This window comes from Adiantum capillus-veneris, chromosome 25 (assembly GCF_014529385.1).
Source record: "Adiantum capillus-veneris isolate H3 chromosome 25, ASM1452938v2, whole genome shotgun sequence".
Taxonomy (NCBI): domain Eukaryota; kingdom Viridiplantae; phylum Streptophyta; class Polypodiopsida; order Polypodiales; family Pteridaceae; genus Adiantum; species Adiantum capillus-veneris.
This window is the reverse complement of record NC_140955.1, coordinates 56,258,990-56,278,022: the sequence shown is the minus strand read 5'-3', so window position 1 is coordinate 56,278,022 and position 19,033 is coordinate 56,258,990.

The following is a 19,033-nucleotide window of genomic DNA, read 5'->3' as shown; positions in this document are numbered from 1 at the left end:
AGACCTTAGGGTAGCTTCATGAAATACTTCCAGAGGTTAGTGTTAAAAGTACTTTGACCTTAGGCAAGCTAGTGCTGTGCTTGAGGTGGGAACCCGCCCCAAGCTTGAGGTGCTTGTTGTGCTTTTGCTGACTAAGGTGCTTGAGGTGCTAGGGCTGATCTTGAGGTGAGAACCTTCTTCAAGCAAGTTGAAGGGATCAATGCGTTCCAAAAAATTTAACAAGATCCCTACTCAAGGGGGAGCGAGACCTCATTGTAGGAGCTAGAGAGAGAACACACACATCCTCACACAAGTCAAGCCTTGCCTAATGAAGAAACAGGGACACATGTCAAATTCTTCTCCATGTTGCCCTCATAAGGTGCCTAGAACCTATCGGTTGGCCTCTCCAAGGGTCCAATGATAATTTAGCTAAATTAATTAATTGTGTATGCATTTATCTCTCTCAAAGGGGAAAGGGGGACACTTGTCCCAAGGCTAGCATGATTTGCACTCTGCATGTGATTTGCTAGGCTTGAAGGGCTCCAATGAGCTTCCACCATGAGCTAGAAGAGGGCATCAACCAAAGCAAGGAGGGGGCTAGCTTGGTGGGTATACTCTACCACACACACACACATACACACACATTCTCATTGTGTGAAGTGCAAAGTGCAAGAGCTCTATCTCCTTCTCCAAGCTTGTTGAGAAGTTGAGAGCCTACACCAACACTCTTGGCTATGGAATGCAAATCCAACCAAGAGCCATGCTTCAATGCTTAAGCTTGCCATCTTCTCCATCTTCATTAGTATGCTAGTGTGCTATGCTAAGCAAGAAGAGTGATGATAAGTGAGAAACTATTTCTTTCTTCTATGAATGATTCTTCTTCCTCTTCGCTACCCTCTATCTCTATCTACCTTTGAAGGTGTTTGAGTCCTTGGGACTGAGGCCGGGGATGGTTAATGATTTTACAGATTCATTAGGTGAAATTTGGACTCTCAAAGGGGCTCTTTAAGGATTTTGACTTTACCTCTTTCTACCAAAACGGGTGCATGGATAAATTTTTGCAAACAAACTCCAAATTTGGCGGAGATTTGACAGTTAGAATTCCCTCTTCATGCTCTATCTACTGATATATAGCACGCCATGAGATTCCTCATATATTAGAAGATTCTTTTTGTCACATCATAGGTGAATAAAAAAAAGAATTTTCTAAAATATGAGGAATATCTTGGCGTGTTATATATCAGTAGATAGAGATTGAAGAGGACATTCTAACTGCCAAATCTCCACCAACTTTGGAGTTTGTTTGCAAATATTTATCCATGCGCCCGTTTTGGTAGAGAGGGGTAAAGTCAAATTGCTTGAAGGGCCCCTTTGTGAGTCCAAATTTCACCTAATGTTATGTTATGCTCATGATGCATGAAGCTTTCCATCTTCATTGCATCACCTAGGTCACAAGGAATAGAAAGATTGTATTATAACAAATCTCTCTTAACACTAGAATGGTAACCTAACAGGACATAAAAGTGTCCTTTCAGGGTTTTGGGAAAAAATTCCAAAACCATAGTAGATCCACTCATTTTGAAAAATCCTTTCATGAGCTTACAGTTCAATAACTACTACATATGGAAAAAATGAGAAACTTGTAATTTTTCTCATCCCTTGGTCACTACAAGCCTCCAAAGTTGATGGACCAGTGCATTTTGCCCAAAACAGCAATTTCTGACGGTTGATTGCATATAAATAAGACTCGGGATTTTTGTAGGACATGAGATAAAATGCCCTGTTAACTTCAATGGGTTGGTGACCAAAACATATGGTTGCTTTTACCTCACTGTTTTTTTTTTGGTAAAAAAAAAAGGTACAAAAAAGTTGCATTTTTTGCCATTCTGCGGACCTATCATCAAAGTTTCTATAGTCATGCTCAATATAGATACTATATACATGTTTTATTAGTTTCCTTTGGGCCTTTGGATTCAAAAGGATCCATGGAGCATGTCAAAAGGATAATGGATCTCTTACAATTGGAACCTTGGGGGCAATGATAAAGCGCTAAATACAGCAAACATGAAAAAACTGGGTTTAGCATTATGACCTCTAGACACCCATAAAAACTACTCAATATCTAGCCAAGTTTGTAGTCTATGATTAGATATGGTTACTACCTACAAAATACACACAATTGGCCTAAGAAACTAGCAATATTGAGAGAGTTATACTTGCTACTCTAAAATGTATCGTATTCTTCATCAATCAAAAAACTCAACCATCATCATATAATATGCTATATAGTAGATTAGGTCCCCCAAAACTCAAGCAAGATTAGCTTTATGTTATACATTACACTTACACAATCAAAACTGAATTTGGATATCAAGAAAGCCACCAAAAAAATCATAAAAGTGTTAATTTTGGCCAAAAAGCAGGATTATGCAATTCTTATAAATTGGTCATAACTTTAAATTTTAACACTTAGCTCTCCCTACAAGCATCAAAACATGTTGAGAACTATGAAGGCCTAACCTCTAGCCATCTAAACCTCACAAACATGAAGTTTAGAGTGGTATAGTTGCCAAAAATTGAAAAAAGGCCAAAAACAGGACCCGTTTTTTCACACAGTTTAGGTTCAAAAATGTTGTGCAAGAGTAAGGTTAATGGTGAGATCGACACTCAAAAAAAAAAGCTAAGTTTTTGTTAGCTCATAAGGAAACTTTGTGGATATATAGCACCTAGAAATTCATTTTCATACTCTTCAAATAATTCAAGCAAAATGGTCACTTAACAGGACACAATAGTGTCCAAGGACATAAAAGTGTCCTGTTACCATTCTAGTGTTAATGGGAGAATCTATAATACAAAATCCTATTGGAGGGGGGACTGCTGGCTCCCCATAAATCCGGTTCTCAACTGTTGTCATGTGCTCTAGTTCTCTCTCTTGCAAAAGTATTGTTCATGCCAAGCTAATTAAGCATAATGGCTATGTTGCTACCGCTAATTAAGTTCACCCTCTTATGTTCTCAAAATAGTCTCACAAAAATGCTCTCTCTAATTCTCTTAATTCCGTTATTCTCGAAGGTTATAGGCCATTTTCATTACATTCATATCAGAGCTATTGGTTTCTCTTTTATTACTTAACACTAGGTTGGTAACCTAAGAGGACATAAAAGTGTCCTTTCAGGGTTTTGAAAAAAACCTCCAAAACCATAGTAGATCCACTCATTTTGTAAAATCCTTTCATGAGGTTATAGTTCAAGGCCTACTAAACATGGAAAAAATAAGAAACTTGTAAAATTTCTCATCTTTTGGTCACACCAAGCCTCCAAAGTTGATGGACCAATGAATTTTCATCAAAACAGTCATTTCCTACGTTTTGTTGCATAAAAATAAGATTAGGGATTTTTGTAGGGCTTGAGATAAATTCCCTAGTTAACTTCAATGGGTTGGTGATCAGAACATATGATTGCTTCTCACTCACTATTTTTTGTTTTGCCAAAATAAATAGGTACAAAAAAGTTGAATTTTTACCATTCTGCAAACCTATCATCAAAGTTTCTATAGCCACGCTCAATACAAATAATATGTGCATGTTTTCTTAGTTCCCTATTGTCCTTTATGTTCATAAGGATCCATGGAGCATGTCAAAAGAATAATACATCTATTACCAAGGGGAATCTTGGGGACAAAGATGAAGTGTTAAATACAGCAGACATGAAAAAACTGGGTTGAACATTATGAGTTGTAGAATCCCATAGAAACTATTCAATATCTAGCCAAATTTGATCCTTATGACTAGATATGGTTACTACCTACAAAATTCATGTAGTTTTCACAAGAAACTAACAATATTGAAAAAGCTATACTTGATATACTAGAATGTTTCGTTTTCTTCCATAATTGAAAAAATCAACCATCGTTGTGTACTATGCAAAATAGGGTATTAGGTGCCCTAAAACTCAAGGAATGTTAGCTTTATGTTACAATATGCAACATAGAAAATCAAAAATGAATTTGGATATCATGAAATGCACCAAAAAATTCATAGAAGAGCTAAAATTGGCTAAAAAATAGGATTTGACAATTTTTGTAATTTGGTCATAACTTACAACTTTAATATTTATTTCTCCCTAGAAGCATCAGGACATGTTGAGGACTACTAAAGATAGTTCTGTAGCATTATAGACCTCACAAACATGAATTCTAGAGTGGTATAGTTGCAAAAAATTGAAAAAAGCCAAAAACAGGACCCGTTTTTTCACACAGTTTAGGTTGTGAAATGTTGTGCAAGGACAATGTTAAAGATGGAATTGATATTCCAAAAAAATGTCGAGTTTTTTTTCAGCTCATGAGACAACTTTCTAGATAGATAGCACCTCAAAATCCATTTTGAAACTCTTGACATAATTCAAGCAAAATGGTTACTTCACAGGACATAAAAGTGTCCCAGGACATAAAAGTGTCCCATTACCAACCTAGTGTTAAGAAGAGAGGTCCTTCAGTTTTCCATGAAAGGTTGGACCTGTTCATTGCAATAGGGTAAGTGGGACAGTGATCTATTATCTTGGTTGAGAAGCACTTAGTTCGAGGTACATTGTTAGGAACTTTAGTCTTAATAATGGAGCCTCTCGGGGCTTTCCTTTGGCTTAACGATTATTGAGCTATGAGCGAGATCAACATGAACCATAATCAACCGAGAAATGTTAGACCCTCTCCACTAGTATTTTCAATCAACAATGTCTAAACCACGGGTGTGACTTCTTGAGAACCAATTTCCAAAGGTAAATAAGAGTAGCGACTAAGGTTTTTGAGGGTACCAAAGCACAAAGTAATTCTATACATTATTTTAATTAGCATGGCTGACAATAACCAAGCATGTATGACAATAACCAAGGGAGTAGAATGAACATTGATAACTTTGATTTTTCACATGAAGGTGCTAATGATGATGCCCCCATGCTTGTTAATTATCTTGTTACTAGTTTGCATCAAGTTATGGGCAACCTTGCTTTGCAAGACGAAGTTGCCCAACAACTTCGTGCTTATGGGATTTCCCTTCCTCTCCAAGAGGAGAGAGAGCTTAGGAGGTCTCTTCATGAGAATCCCAAAAGAAGACTCTCTCCCATAAGAGAGGAGAAATCTAAAGAATGAGAAAGAAGCGAATCCCTAGGTTCCTCTAAAGATGTGGCTCCACAAAGATTGCGGTCTAGACGGTCACCAACTCCTCCCAAGAGGAAACGGTCAATCCATAGTCATTCTCCCCGTCACTCTAAAAGGGAAGAGAGGAAACAAAGGAAGAAAAAGGCAAGAAAGAGGTCACCTTCTTCTTCACCTTCGTCCTCTTCTGACGAAAGATATGGATATTCTCCTAGAGAATACAAGAGGAGAGACCATCACAAATCCTACCCTGCGTGGAGAAGGTCCCAAAATCTCAAAAAATTCAAAGAGGGAGGAAAGAGTATCTCTTTTCTCACCTATGATGGCACCTTTGGTGCTACCGAGACAAAGTATTGGCCTTCATACAAAAATTTGATGTGGACTTTGGAGACAAGGGCTTCACGGAGTCCTCCAAGCTACACCATGTAGCTATGAACTTTCAGAAATCTGCTCGTCAATGGTGGGCTAGCCTTCGTGGAAACGGAAAAGCCCCAAAGACATGGAAAACTCTATGAGTTTCCATCATGAAGCAATTCCTTGCAAAGAAATGCAAAGGAAAAAGTGCTTACTGAATGGTGGAGTTTGAAGCTTCTCTCCAATGATTCTATCCACAAATATGTGGACAGGTTTTAGGATTTATGTCTCAAGGCTACTTTGTTTCAGAGGATATACTTTGCCAAGCAAAAGAAACAATTTTGTGTGGGATTACCTGACGAAATGGCCAAGTATTCCAACTCTCCATGGCCTGATTCTATCACAAAGTAATCGACCACACTATGGTTGCTTTGTGCATCAATTTCCAACAAGGGGCTAGAATAAATACCAAGCCCATGGAAATCAATGACAAAAGTTATGCAAAGGGGAAACACAATGCCCAAAATTCTTCCCAAGGAAATTCCAACAACAACAACAACAATCAGTCCAAGTAGAAGGGAGTTTACAAAGGTGAAAATAAACTCTCTCTTGAAGAGCTAGAAGCCTCTCATAAGGACCACAAATGCTTCAAGTGTGGGGAGCAAGGACATGGCTATTGTTCTTGCCCCAAAATAAATGTCCGCAACAAGACTCCTAGAGCTTCCACCATCAAAGCTCCAAAAGAGGATGTTCATTGCAAAGGATCACCTCTCTTATATGCTTGGGAAAAGGTAATGGAGCATGATGCATTCATCCTGTTTGACCCTAGATCTACTCACAACTTCATATCAACTTAGTTGTCCACTAAGTTGGGCATTGAAGCTTTTGAGATGGGCAATACTATAACTACTGATACAGCAAGCCTTTGTTACTCCCTTGATTGGGAAGTCGAGGCTTCATGTCCAAAGCTACGTCGACAAAGAATACTTTTTCATCTCTCGTCTCCAACATGAGGATGTTATCCTAGGGGCACCATGGTTCAACCGCATGACTGCTAACATGAAGTTCCATGAAAGGAGAATCTACTTCACCTACAGGGAAAAGAGAATGTATATAGAAGCTAGTGAGTTTGGTCGTACTATACCAGTTGTAAATTCACCTGATTTTGATAAGGGTCAATGAAAAGCTCAGTTTTTGCGTACATGATTTTTGTCAAAGAGTCTCTAAATGATGCTAATGTTTGAACAAAGCAAAGTGTTAGGAATCAAGAAGAATTAGACTTGTCTAATTTTCTAAATGGATTCCAAGATGTGTTCATCGCGGATATCCCTATGGACTTACCTCCAAAACGAGGGGATGCTGACCATCAAATTGAGCTCCTACTAGGAAGCTCACCGCCTAACAAGCCTCCTTATCGAGTTTCCAAAGCTCAACAAGAGGAGACCATGAGGCAAGTACAAGAATTTGTAGACAAAGGGATGGTGAGGCCTAGCTCCTCTCCCTTTTGTTCTCTAGTCCTTTTAGTGCAAAAGAAAGATGGTACATACCGCATGTGTGTGGACTATCGAGCGCTAAACCATATCACTATCAAAAATAGATTTCACGTACCACGGGTAGAAGATCTATTTGGTAAGATTGAAGGTTTAACCTACTTCATTAGGATTGACCTTAAAAGTGGCGATCATCAAATAAGGATAGTAAATGAAGATATCCTAAAGACCACATTTCGCACAATGTTTGGTCTTTATGAATATCTAGTGACGTCTTTTGGCTTGAGTAATGCACCGGACACATTCAATCATCTAATGGAGAAAATATTTAGACCCTACCACAAATTCACTGGAGTGTTCTTTGATGATATCATCATCTACTCCAAGTTCTTGGAGGAGCACAAGAAACATGTCCAGGTGATTTTTCAAGCTTTGAGGGAGAACAAGTTTTTTATTAATCAAAAGAAGAATGATTTTTTCCTTCAAGAGATTCATTAATTAGGTCATATTATCTCTCAAGATGGTATCCGTATGGATCCATCAAATTTGGAGTTAACAAAAGCATTGCCTAATCTCAAATAGCACGACCATTGCATGACTTAACAAAGAAGAACGTTAAGTACTCATGGACTACTAAAGAGCAAAATGCTTTTGACAAGTTCAAAGAGAATCTTACCTCCCACAACCAGTCCTTATGCTTCTCTTTGACAAGTTCAAAGAGAAACTTAACTCCCAACCAGCCCTTATGCTTCTGAATCTCTCAAAGCCATTTGAGGTCCATTGTGATGCTTGTGGTGACTCCCTTGGAGTAGTTTTTCTTCAAAAAGGGCACGCCATAGCATATGAGAGCCAAAGGGTCAACACCAATGAACGAGTCTTGGGCATAAACCAAAGAGAACTTTTAGTTGTTCTACATGTCCTAGACACATTGAAGCACTATCTAAAGCCCTATCTAATGGAGACTCCATTTATTTTGCGAACAGACCACCAAAGCCTCAAGTACTTCATGCGCAAACCAAGATTTCCGAAAAACAAATTAGGTGGAAAAATTTTCTTTCGCAATTTGATATTCATATTGCTTACATTGCTGGTAAGAACAATCAAGTGGCCGATGCACTTTCACAACAACCAAGAGTCAATGCGGTGTCTATAGAAACTCACAATGATCTATCTTTTATAATAGATGAGTATGCTACTAACCTTGACTTTAAAGATGTAATGTCAGTACTTGCATTGGGGAATAAAGAAGAACCCTCCACCTTGTAGAATGGCTATCTTCTCCATGGAAATAGGCTATGCGTTACCCACTCCCTTTGTGTGAGAAAGTCACGTGTGAATACCATACTCCTCCCTATGCAGGACATAGAAGCATTCAACCTATTCTTCAAGGAGTAGAGACATACTTCTATTGGCCTACCATGAAAGTGGACATACAAGAGTATGTTTCAAAATTTGTGGTATGTCAGAAGACCATGTTTCCAATCCCTAATTCACCATGGGAGAGTATATCCATGGATTTATCTTTGGATTACCCAAGTCTATCCATGGGAATATGAGAATATGGACAATAGTCAATAGGTTTAGCAAGCAAGAACACTTTATTCCTGTCAAAAATACTATTAAGGCACACCAAATGGCAACCCTCTTCATACCTCAGATTTTCAAACACCATCGATTTCCAACATCCCATTGTGCTAGATAGAGATCCTAGAATGACCATTAATTTTTGGAAAGGTCTCTTTGAAAATCTAGGTACAAGATTGAATTTCTCTTCGGCCTATCACCCACCACAAACGGATGGCCAAAGTGAGATAGATAATTGTACAATTCTCGATCTCCTAAAGACTTATGTTATAGAAGTAGATCAACACTCACAATGAAAAAAGTACTTACCCCTTGTAGAGTATGCGTGTAATAATATTATCCATACTACTATGGAAAGCCACCTTTTGAGATCATAGAGGGAAGACCTAAAAGTCCCTTGCTACTTAAAGTACACGGGAAGATCTTCATTGTCGATGAGTATAGCCGTGACCTCAAGAATCTTTCCAAAACATTTTGGAGTCTATTTTCATCTCTCAACAAAGGCTAAAAGCGGCTGCTGACAAGCACATAAGGGCCTTAACACTTGAAGAGAAAATGACTGGGTCTTACTTAAGTTTCAGAAGGCTCGAATTCGATTGAGGCAAACGACTGGCAAAAATCCTACGGGCCATCAAAAGTATTATGCTAAACTAGCAAAAGATACTATGGTCCTTTTCAAATCTTGAACCAATCAATGACATGGCTTATCAACTCAAGTTTCCCAATAATTGGCTCATACACAATGCTTTTCATGTGAGCCTACTTAAGCCCTACAAAGGAGAACCACCGAAAGAACCAATTATTGAATACCCCCCAAAAATCAAAGACCAAGAATAGGCGCTACAACCCTAAACTATCCTTTGACATGAAGAAAAGGTACTATGACATAGTAAGATTATCCAATGGTATCTTATTAAGTTCAAAAATTATCCTTTTGAAGATGCTAGATGGATGCAAGGAATACAACTTAAGGATAGTATGAACCTTGCAAATGCTTACAATGCTACATTAGAGTAAGCAAATGTACGTGTTTCTTTTAACTGACCAATGTGTTTGTCTTATAAGACTAATTATCTTTTTATTGTGCACAAATTTAAATAGTATGCATACTTAGAATCATGTTTGTGATGATGAAGTCTCTCAAACACCAAGTAGGATTTTTCACTCTACTTTGGGAGAAAGAAATGGACTAAAGAGCAGACATGCTTGCGGAGCTACATCTCCCAAGAACTAAATGGATTAGTCATCCATCTTGGAATGATGTCGTAGGGTAAAAAGGGATCCTCTATCCACTAAAAACATAGACTAATGACGAAGACTTTATCTCTTCTACCTCATAGAGGACGACTAAGATTTCAAGAGAGAGGTAATGTCATAAAATCTAATATCTAACCAATTATTTTCTCATATTAAAATGATCATTTAATGTGGTAGAATAAACACGAAAAACTGTTAGAATACAGACATGTGCTTATGGATATTTCTCGACATGGGGCCAAAGGTAATGGGAACAAATGAAAGACGGGCTATCAAAGAGCAATGCTAGTTAATGGAGCTTAAAGACCTTAGGATTAGATTCATTAAAGACCTCCAAAGGTTAGTGTGAAAAGTCCTTTGACCTTAGGCAAGCTAGGGTTGTGCTTGAGGTGGGAACACAACCCAAGCTTGAGGTGTTGGTCATGCTTGCTTGACTAAGGTCCTTGAGGTTGTCGTGCTTGAGGTGCTAGGGATGAGCTCGAGGTGAGAACCTTCCCCAATCTTGAAGGTCTCAAGGTGTTCCAAAAAAGTCAACAAGATCCCTACTCAAGGGGGGGCGAGCCCTTATTTTAGGAGCTAGAGAGAGAACACACACCCTCACACAAGTCAAGCCTTGCTTAATGAAGCAACAGGGACACATGTCAAGTTCCTCTCCATGTTGCCCTTATAAGGTGCCTAAAGCCTATTGGTTGGCCTCTCAAGGGGTCCAATGATAATTTAGCTGATTTAATTAATTGTGTATGCATTCATTAAGTCCTCTCTCTCAAAGGGAAAAGGGGGACACTTGTCCCAAGGCTAGCATGCTTTCTTGATATGCAATCTGCATGTGATTGGCTAGGCTTGAAGGGGTCCAATGAGCTTCCACCATGAGCTAGAAAAGGGCGTCAACCAAAGCAAGGAGGGGGTTAGGTTGGTGGGTATACTCTACCACACACACACACACACACACACACACACACACACACACCCTTATCTGGCTGACAATTCCTTGACTAACCCTTGGTTGACTGCTTCCCTCTTTCGCAATATCACTCTCGCTATCTGAATGGCAGTGAATTTTTTAAACCTTGGCTGGTCATCCCTTGATATCGCATTATTATCCACATGAAGTACAGGCACATGCAAGTGAATATGGTGGATATGTTTGTACAATGTTTTTGAATGCCCAAATATATCAACAAAGAATCCTAGTAGCTATGGATTGGTCCCATCTACAACTTGAAAGTAGTGAAGGAAATGTACCTAAATGACTTACCTACTTATCTACCTACTTTAAAGTTTAGGCATTATCCCCTTCTCTCGAGCTATAATACGAGCTGGCAATAGCTTTCTTGCTTCAAGCGGTTTCTCTAGGCATTCCCTCTCTCTTTGCGCTCTGAGTAGAAAAGGCTCCCACATTCCTTCTCCCTATACGTTCTCAATAGAACCGGTATTACATGATGTTCTCCCTGCTCACATGACACAAGGGTCTCTCGTGTACCCGCCCTCTCATGGTGAGTTCTCCATGCAATCATATGAGTACTCAGCACACACACACACACACACACACACACACACACACACACACACACACACACACACACACACACACACACACACACCTTTAGCATGCTAGATTAGTGCCATGAATTTTGGCATGTTTTGTTACTAATGCATAGTGGATTCTCAAGCCAGACCATATGGGAGCAGGAACACACACATCAAGACTTTCAATGATTGTGCACTCTATGATGTGAACTTTGTTGATAGAGGCTTCAATGGAAACTCAAATCTGGGAATCAATGTTTACATAATACATGGTTAGCTCCATGAGTACGTAGGTGCCCATGCACCTCCTTAGAATCTGAACATGATTGTATCAATCATTCTTTTGGTTTTTCTTTAAACTATTTTCGCAACAACAGGCTTGACCTAATGTATTAAAAACATGAATTTATGTGTATGAAATCTTTAATTTTTTGCAGAAAGAGCATTTTGTGATTGCTAAGTGCAGTATTGTGGATTTAGAGATTGTAATACTGGGTGTGGGATGGTATTATTGCAGGTTCACGATGGTACATATATCCTAATGGGTTTTTTTTATAAAAAAAGAGCTTTGCTTGCAAAATGAGGATGGTTTAAAATACATATCGCCCTGAAATGGCATGACATAGATTAACAAAGTCAAGGATAATTGAGATCGTTAATATGTAGCACACGTTTTGTTCTATTGTTGAAAGTTGACCTGGTTGTGATAAAGTAATCTGACATAAAATGATGAATATGAAGGATAAGGGAGGTGAATAAATTTACAAATTTTCCTTTTGATCTATACTTGGGATGATACTTGGGAAGAGTCTTCTTGAAGTATGATGCATCTTGATACATAGGATAATTGTTGGTTGTCTTATCGTAGCCTCAAACCTACTATGTAGGGTCTCTTTGTGAGATGGCATATACTGGTTCTTTTGAAAATCTCCCCAAAATATGAACAAGACTTTGCCAAAATTTGGTCAAACACCGATTATCATATAGCTCAAAAAATAGGGGTAATTCTCCTAAGAAGGGTCCCTATTGAGAAACCTTTGAAAATTCGTCCCCAATGGTTTTTGGGGATTCTGTCTTACATACTTCTCTAAGACTCTAGTTATTCTAAATTTGGATGACAAACATCATTATGGGAGGTGGGAACTTGCTTGATATGCACTCTGCATGTGATTGGGTAGGCTCGAAGGGGTCCAATGAGCTTCCACCATGAGCTAGAAGAGGGCGTCAACCAAAGCAAGGAGGGGGTTAGGTTGGTGGGTATACTCTACCACTCTCTCTCTCTCTCTCTCTCTCTCTCTCTCTCTCTCTCTCTCTCTCTCTCTCTCTCTCTCTCTCTCTCTCTCTCTCTCTCTCTCATTGTGTGAAGTGCAAAGTGCAAGAGCTCCATCTCCTTCTCCAAGCTTGTTGATAAGTCGAGAGCCTACACCAACACTCTTGGCTATGGAATGAAAATCCAACCAAGAGCCATGCTTCTATGCTTATGCTTGCCATATTCTCCATCTTCATTACTATGCTAAGCAAGAAGAGTGATGATAAATGAGGAACTATTTATTTCTCCTATGAATGCTTCTTCTTCCTCTTCCCTACCCTCATTCCCCGCTATCTCTCTCCACCTTTGAAGGTGTCTGATGCCTTGGGACCGAGGCCGGGGATGGTTAATGCTTTTACAAAGTTTATGTTATGCTCGTGATGCATGAAGCTTTCCATATTCATTGCAATGCCTAGGTCACAAGGAACACAAAGATTGTATTGTACCAAGTCTCTCTTGATGGGAGAATCTATAATACAAAAGCCGATTGGAGGGGGGACCGGATCCACATAAATCCACTCCTCAATTGTTGTCATGTGCTCTCTCTTGTAAAAGTATTGTTCTTGTCAAGTTAATTAAGTATAATGGTTATGTTTCTACCGCTAATTAAGTTCACCACCTATGTTCTTGAAATAGTCTTACAAAAATGCTCACTCTAATTCTCTTAATTCTGCTTTCTCAAAGTTCATAGGCCATTTCCATTACATGAGCATATGTATCTTTGCTCCTACAAGAGTGGATATAAGAACACTAGTCCATGTCCAAATCTGGAAAAACTAGTCAAAGTAGGAGTCAAACTTGACCACTAAACCATTAGAGAGTAAAACTTTAGATACGCCCAAAGCATGGCAAGAAACAGGGAAAAATCTGGAAGAGTGTCTCCCAAAAATTGAGTAAAAACCACCAAAATTGCATAAAGCATAGACACTCAGTTTCTTAGTAGCATAATCCACATGTGGTATAAATCTTGGAAAATAGCTCAATCCTGAACGAGTGGTTCTATGGACATGTACCTATCCAAAAAAAACTTGTAAACCTGTGAATTTGCTACCAACGAACTATACCTAGCTCAAGTTGTATCCGCATACACACACATAGTATAATATCACAAAATGATGATAAAACCACTCTCTGGGATGCCCCACATGGTCATACATGAGCACTAAATGTTCTGCATAATCTGCACTACAAGGAATGTGCAACTTGTCTTAGCATCACGCCTAGAAACTGGCACACATTACATCATCGATCAGAAAAAATGTCGACTAAAAACCAAACATAAAGCACAACAACCATTCGCATGTGGTTGTAAGTTCCATCCAAGAGCCAAGCTTGATCAGGGCAAATTTACTCTAGAATGGTATGTCGGAGCCGTATTTGTTTGTGTGTGTGGCTCCATTGAGAAAATGGAGTATCGTTGAAGCAAAAATTCCATCAAGGGGGGATGTTGCGGAGGAGACACTGTAGAGTTGACCCGCTCCAGATGTGGGCTAGAGGAGAGCATATTCCAATCTTGCTCATCTATCTCCTACTCTATCAAGGGTGGTGTCGGGGGATAATTGTGCGAAAGGTGAGCCGGGAAGGCACCGGGCCCCTGGTTGTGAGAGGTGCGGGAAACAAGGTGTAGCAGATGCAATTACCGACAACAGTATTCAAAAGAAGCAGTCCGTCTAATTTCCAGTTAATCGACAGAATCCATGATAATCAATCCCTAATGGAAGCTTAAATGCTCTTACAAGGAAAAATCTAGCTTAAACCAGATGCTTAACACTAGGTTGGTAATGGGACACTTTTACATTAGGAAAAGTTTGGACTCAAAAATGGGCCTTGTAAGAAATGTTGATGTGGCATAGCTTGCAAAAACTGGGGATCGGTAATTTTTTTTTGCAAATAAGATCCAATCTTGTCGGAGGTTGGATATTTAGAATCTACTCTTCAAATGCTATCTATTGATATATAGCATGCATGTATCGGACATTGCCTTCATGTACATCTAGAAAAAGGTGATTTTAGATTACCGTAACGGTAACAAAACCTGGTTGATTGAAAAAAAATGGCATAACTTTCATAGAAGTCATCCAAACTTTTCAAACCTTGGCTCTTTAGAATCCATTTTTCAAGAACTTTCCAATGATAGGACATATCATGGGGTTCTAAGCAATATTTAGAGGGGTCTACCGGGTTGCTTTATTTTGTACAACTTTGATGATGTGGCACTCTTAAAAGGCCCAAAAATGAGTTCAAAATTTTCCTAATGTGTCCTGGGACAGTTTTATGTCCTGTTAAGTGACCATTCTCCTTGAATTATGTCAAGAGTTTCAAAATGGATTTTGAGGTGCTATCTATCTAGAAAGTTGTCTCATGAGCTGAAAAAAACTCGACATTTTTTTGGAATATCAATTCCATCTTTAACATTGTCCTTGCACAACATTTCACAACCTAAACTGTGTGAAAAAACGGGTCGTGTTTTTGGCTTTTTTCAACTTTTTGCAACTATACCACTTTAGAATTCATGTTTGTGAGGTCTATAATGCTAGAGAACTATCTTTAGTAGTCCTCAACATGTCTTGATGCTTCTAGGGAGAAATAAATAATAAAGTTGTAAGTTATGACCAAATTACAAAAATTGTCAAATCCTATTTTTTAGCCGATTTTAGCTCTTCTATGATTTTTTTGGTGTATGCATGATATCCAGATGCATTTTTGATTATCTATGTCACATATTGCAACATAAAGCTAACATTCCTTGAGTTTTGGGGCACCTAATATCCTATTTTGCATAGTACACAACGATGGTTGATTTTTTCAATTATAGAAGAAAACGAAACATTCTAGTATATCAAGTATAGCTTTTTCAATATTGCTAGTTTCTTGTGAAAAATACATGCATTTTGTAGGTAGTAACCATATCTAGTCATAAGGATCAAATTTGGCTAGATATTGAATAGTTTCTATGGGATTCTACAACTCATAATGTTGAACCCAGTTTTCATGCTGTATTTAACACTTCATCTTTGTCCCCAAGATTCCCCTTGGTAAGAGATGTATTATTCTTTTGACATGCTCCATGGCTCCTTATGAACATAAAGGACAATAGGGAACTAAAAAAACATACATATATTATTTGTATTGAGCGTGGCTATAGAAACTTTGATGATATGTTTGCAGAATGGTAAAAATTCAACTTTTTTGTACCTATTTATTGTGACAAAACAAAAAATGGTGAGTGAGAAGAAATCATCTGTTCTGATCACCAACCCATTGAAGTTAACTAGGGAATTTATCTCAAGTCCTACAAAAATCCCTAATCTTATTTTTATGCAACAAAACATAAAAAATGACTGTTTTGATGAAAATGCACTTGTCCATCAACTTTCTAGGCTTGGTGTGACCAAAAGATGAGAAATTTTACAAGTTTCTTATTTTCCCCATGTGTAGTAGGCCTTGAACTATAACCTCATGAAAGGATTTTACAAAATGAGTGGATCTACTATGGTTTTGGAGGTTTTTTTCAAAACCCTGAAAGGACACTTTTATGTCCTATTAGGTTACCAACCTAATGTTAAACAAGAGATTGATGAAATTCTGCTTACTTTGCCTTTTGCTCTTCGATTCGACTGGTTAATAAGCTTCGAGCAGATTTCGAATGGCTAATGAGGCTTAGGGAAGGTTGAAGACGTCTTAAGAGCTCTTATGACTCGGGTATTGAAGGCTTAGAAGATTAGGCTCGATTTAGGCGATAGAAACTCGATTAGGCTTAGCTTATGGCGATAGATTAGATTAAGAGAGGTTTAAAAAATTAATCTTGAGTGTTGACTCCGCTCTTGATAGCTTAAGAGCTTTGGATTATGGCTTATGAAGGGGTTTAAGCTTACGAGGATTAAGCAAGCTTGAAGATTTGGAGGAGAAGCGTAAGGAGTTTTCGAGATCGAAGGCATGAGGAACTTAAGACTTTTCTTAAGCGAGCTTAAGGAATGGAGCTTAAGAATATTGAGGCGGTCCGGGGCGGGCAACAAGAAGAGCAACCTCTAGACACCCTTCAAGGCTCCCGTGCTGCTCAATGGGGCTGGGGCACAACACAACACAAACCAAAACAACAAACCCACAGCCAAATCCCAACTACACAAGGGGCACCACCTAGTTTAAGAGCGACCTAGGACGCAAAAGAGGAGAATCGTTAGAGCAACCCACAAACAAGCAAGGAATTTACACTAACCCTAACGCCAATGGAACACTCTCACACACTAAAACACAAGAGAGAGAGAGAGAGAGAGAGAGAGAGAGAGAGAGAGAGAGAGAGAGAGAGAGAGAGAGAGAGAGAGAGTGCTCGGGCTGCTTTGAAACGTATCGGCAATGATCAAGCAAACACAATTATATATGTAAGAAAGAGAGAGAAAGGGGGAGGGGGTGCTTGTTGCATTAATACCTTCTTACAAATCTGTCATGACAAATCAAAGTGAGATTAGTATTTGTTCAACATAGCTTGCGTAAATTTCACCACAACACATCACAAGAAAAGCCACCCCAATCACTGTCTTAAGGCCAGGGGAGTCCTCTCCACCCTGTCGCCCTCTTACAGTATGTGGGATTTATGGCTAGATTGATGACAACACCAGAGACAAGCTATCAAGAACTTAACAAAAAACACCAAGACACTTACACATCATTGTTGTCCATTACTTCACGTTGGAAGGGAGACAAAGTATCCAAGCTTAGTCCAAATCCACCCTCCTTGATTCAGCAATTGTTGGGCTTACACTAGTAGGAGAAATGATAGATTTCCTACTCTCAATTGAATGATCACTCTCTCTCTTACAATGGCATAGAGTTCCCTTGCTAATCCCCTATTACAACACATGCACATGCATAAGACAATGAGCTTCCACTCAAGAGCTCCTTCTAGAGAGGTTGAGCTTGGCTTCTCAAGCTATAGCATAGTGCTCTTGCTTATGGCTCCCCCTTTTTTGTGCTAGCTACACCCTCCTTTTATAGCAATTTTGAAGGCTAGGGTTACTCCTCTAACCATGGTTGGGTTAGATTTTCCGCAATTTATCTAATTTCTTTTGCTTGGAATTATCAAGAAGTTGGTGGTGAAAGAGAGAGGAGAGAAATGGAGGTGATAGGACTTTTCATAGTGGGTTAGTGTTAGTAGAGTTAGTATTAATTTACAAATGGAATTGGATATTTACAATGGGAGTATCCATGTAGGATACAAATAAGGAAGAAAAACTCTTAAGAGGTAAGAAAAGGTGGATTTCTTACAAGGTTGATGCTCCAAGTGTTTTGAGTAGGGCCAATTTTTGACGCTTGTTGACGGTCCACTAGCTTTGACGGTACATTTTTTCTCCACTCTTGACCTTCCTTGAGAGACAAGGTAATTGAAGCTGAGTAATCAACCACCATGATGCTGTCTTTTAAGAGAAGAGGCTGAATTTTGTGGTTTTTTTGATAGATATGGGTAAATTGGAGGAGGAAAAATGAGACTAGGTGGTCAATTTTGGAATGGAATTGTGTGTGGGAGGTATGAGTTCACCATGGTTTCTCTTATTCTTCAAGGTTGAGGAGAAGGTGAGTAGGGTGCAGAGAGGAGTGGTGAGAGAGGTGGGGATGATGAGTGGAGAAGTGTGTGTGAAAGAGGAAAATGATAAAGTGGAAGAGAGAGTGTGGCTGCATAGCATGGGAAAACTGGGGTCCACTAATAAAATCATAGCTCACAGCTCGTAGCTCAAAAAAATATGAAAAAATTTGAGGCAAAAGTCCAGCCCACGAGCTACAACTTTTGTTTGTATCACCTTTTCAAATTCGGAGAGCAAGTGAACTTTAAAAATTCAGCAAAACTGACCGTTTTTTTCCACTGCACAAGGTCCTTGTGGGGTCCTTCTTTGGATGATTCTTTTGAATACCTCCAAGAGTGAGCCCTCCATAGTGCATGTATGCATGCCACCTACCCTTGACCTTATTTGGTAGGTCTATAATTGAAGATATTGTTGAGATTATGATATAAGTGAATAGTACAACTAAGAAAATCAAATATTGAGGGGTCTAAAAAATATGTACATGTCAAATATAAATAATATAAGTGGAAAAAATATAAAGGGGTCAAAAGAAATCTCTCTCATTATGAGGCTACCATAAAAAGATAAATATTTTTGGTATTCTAATTTTTTAGAAAAAAAACAAAATAGATGTAGGAAGGGAAAAATCACAATAGTGAAAAAATATACACATAAATAAAACTAGTTTTTTTGGATTTTTGTTGGGGTGGAGTTACACCAAATATAAGAGAAGATTACATGAAAATATTTCTATATGGAATAAAGAGTATGAAAAATGGTAAGAAAAATTGTGGTAATGGTGAGGCAATGTATAGAGCATAAATAACACA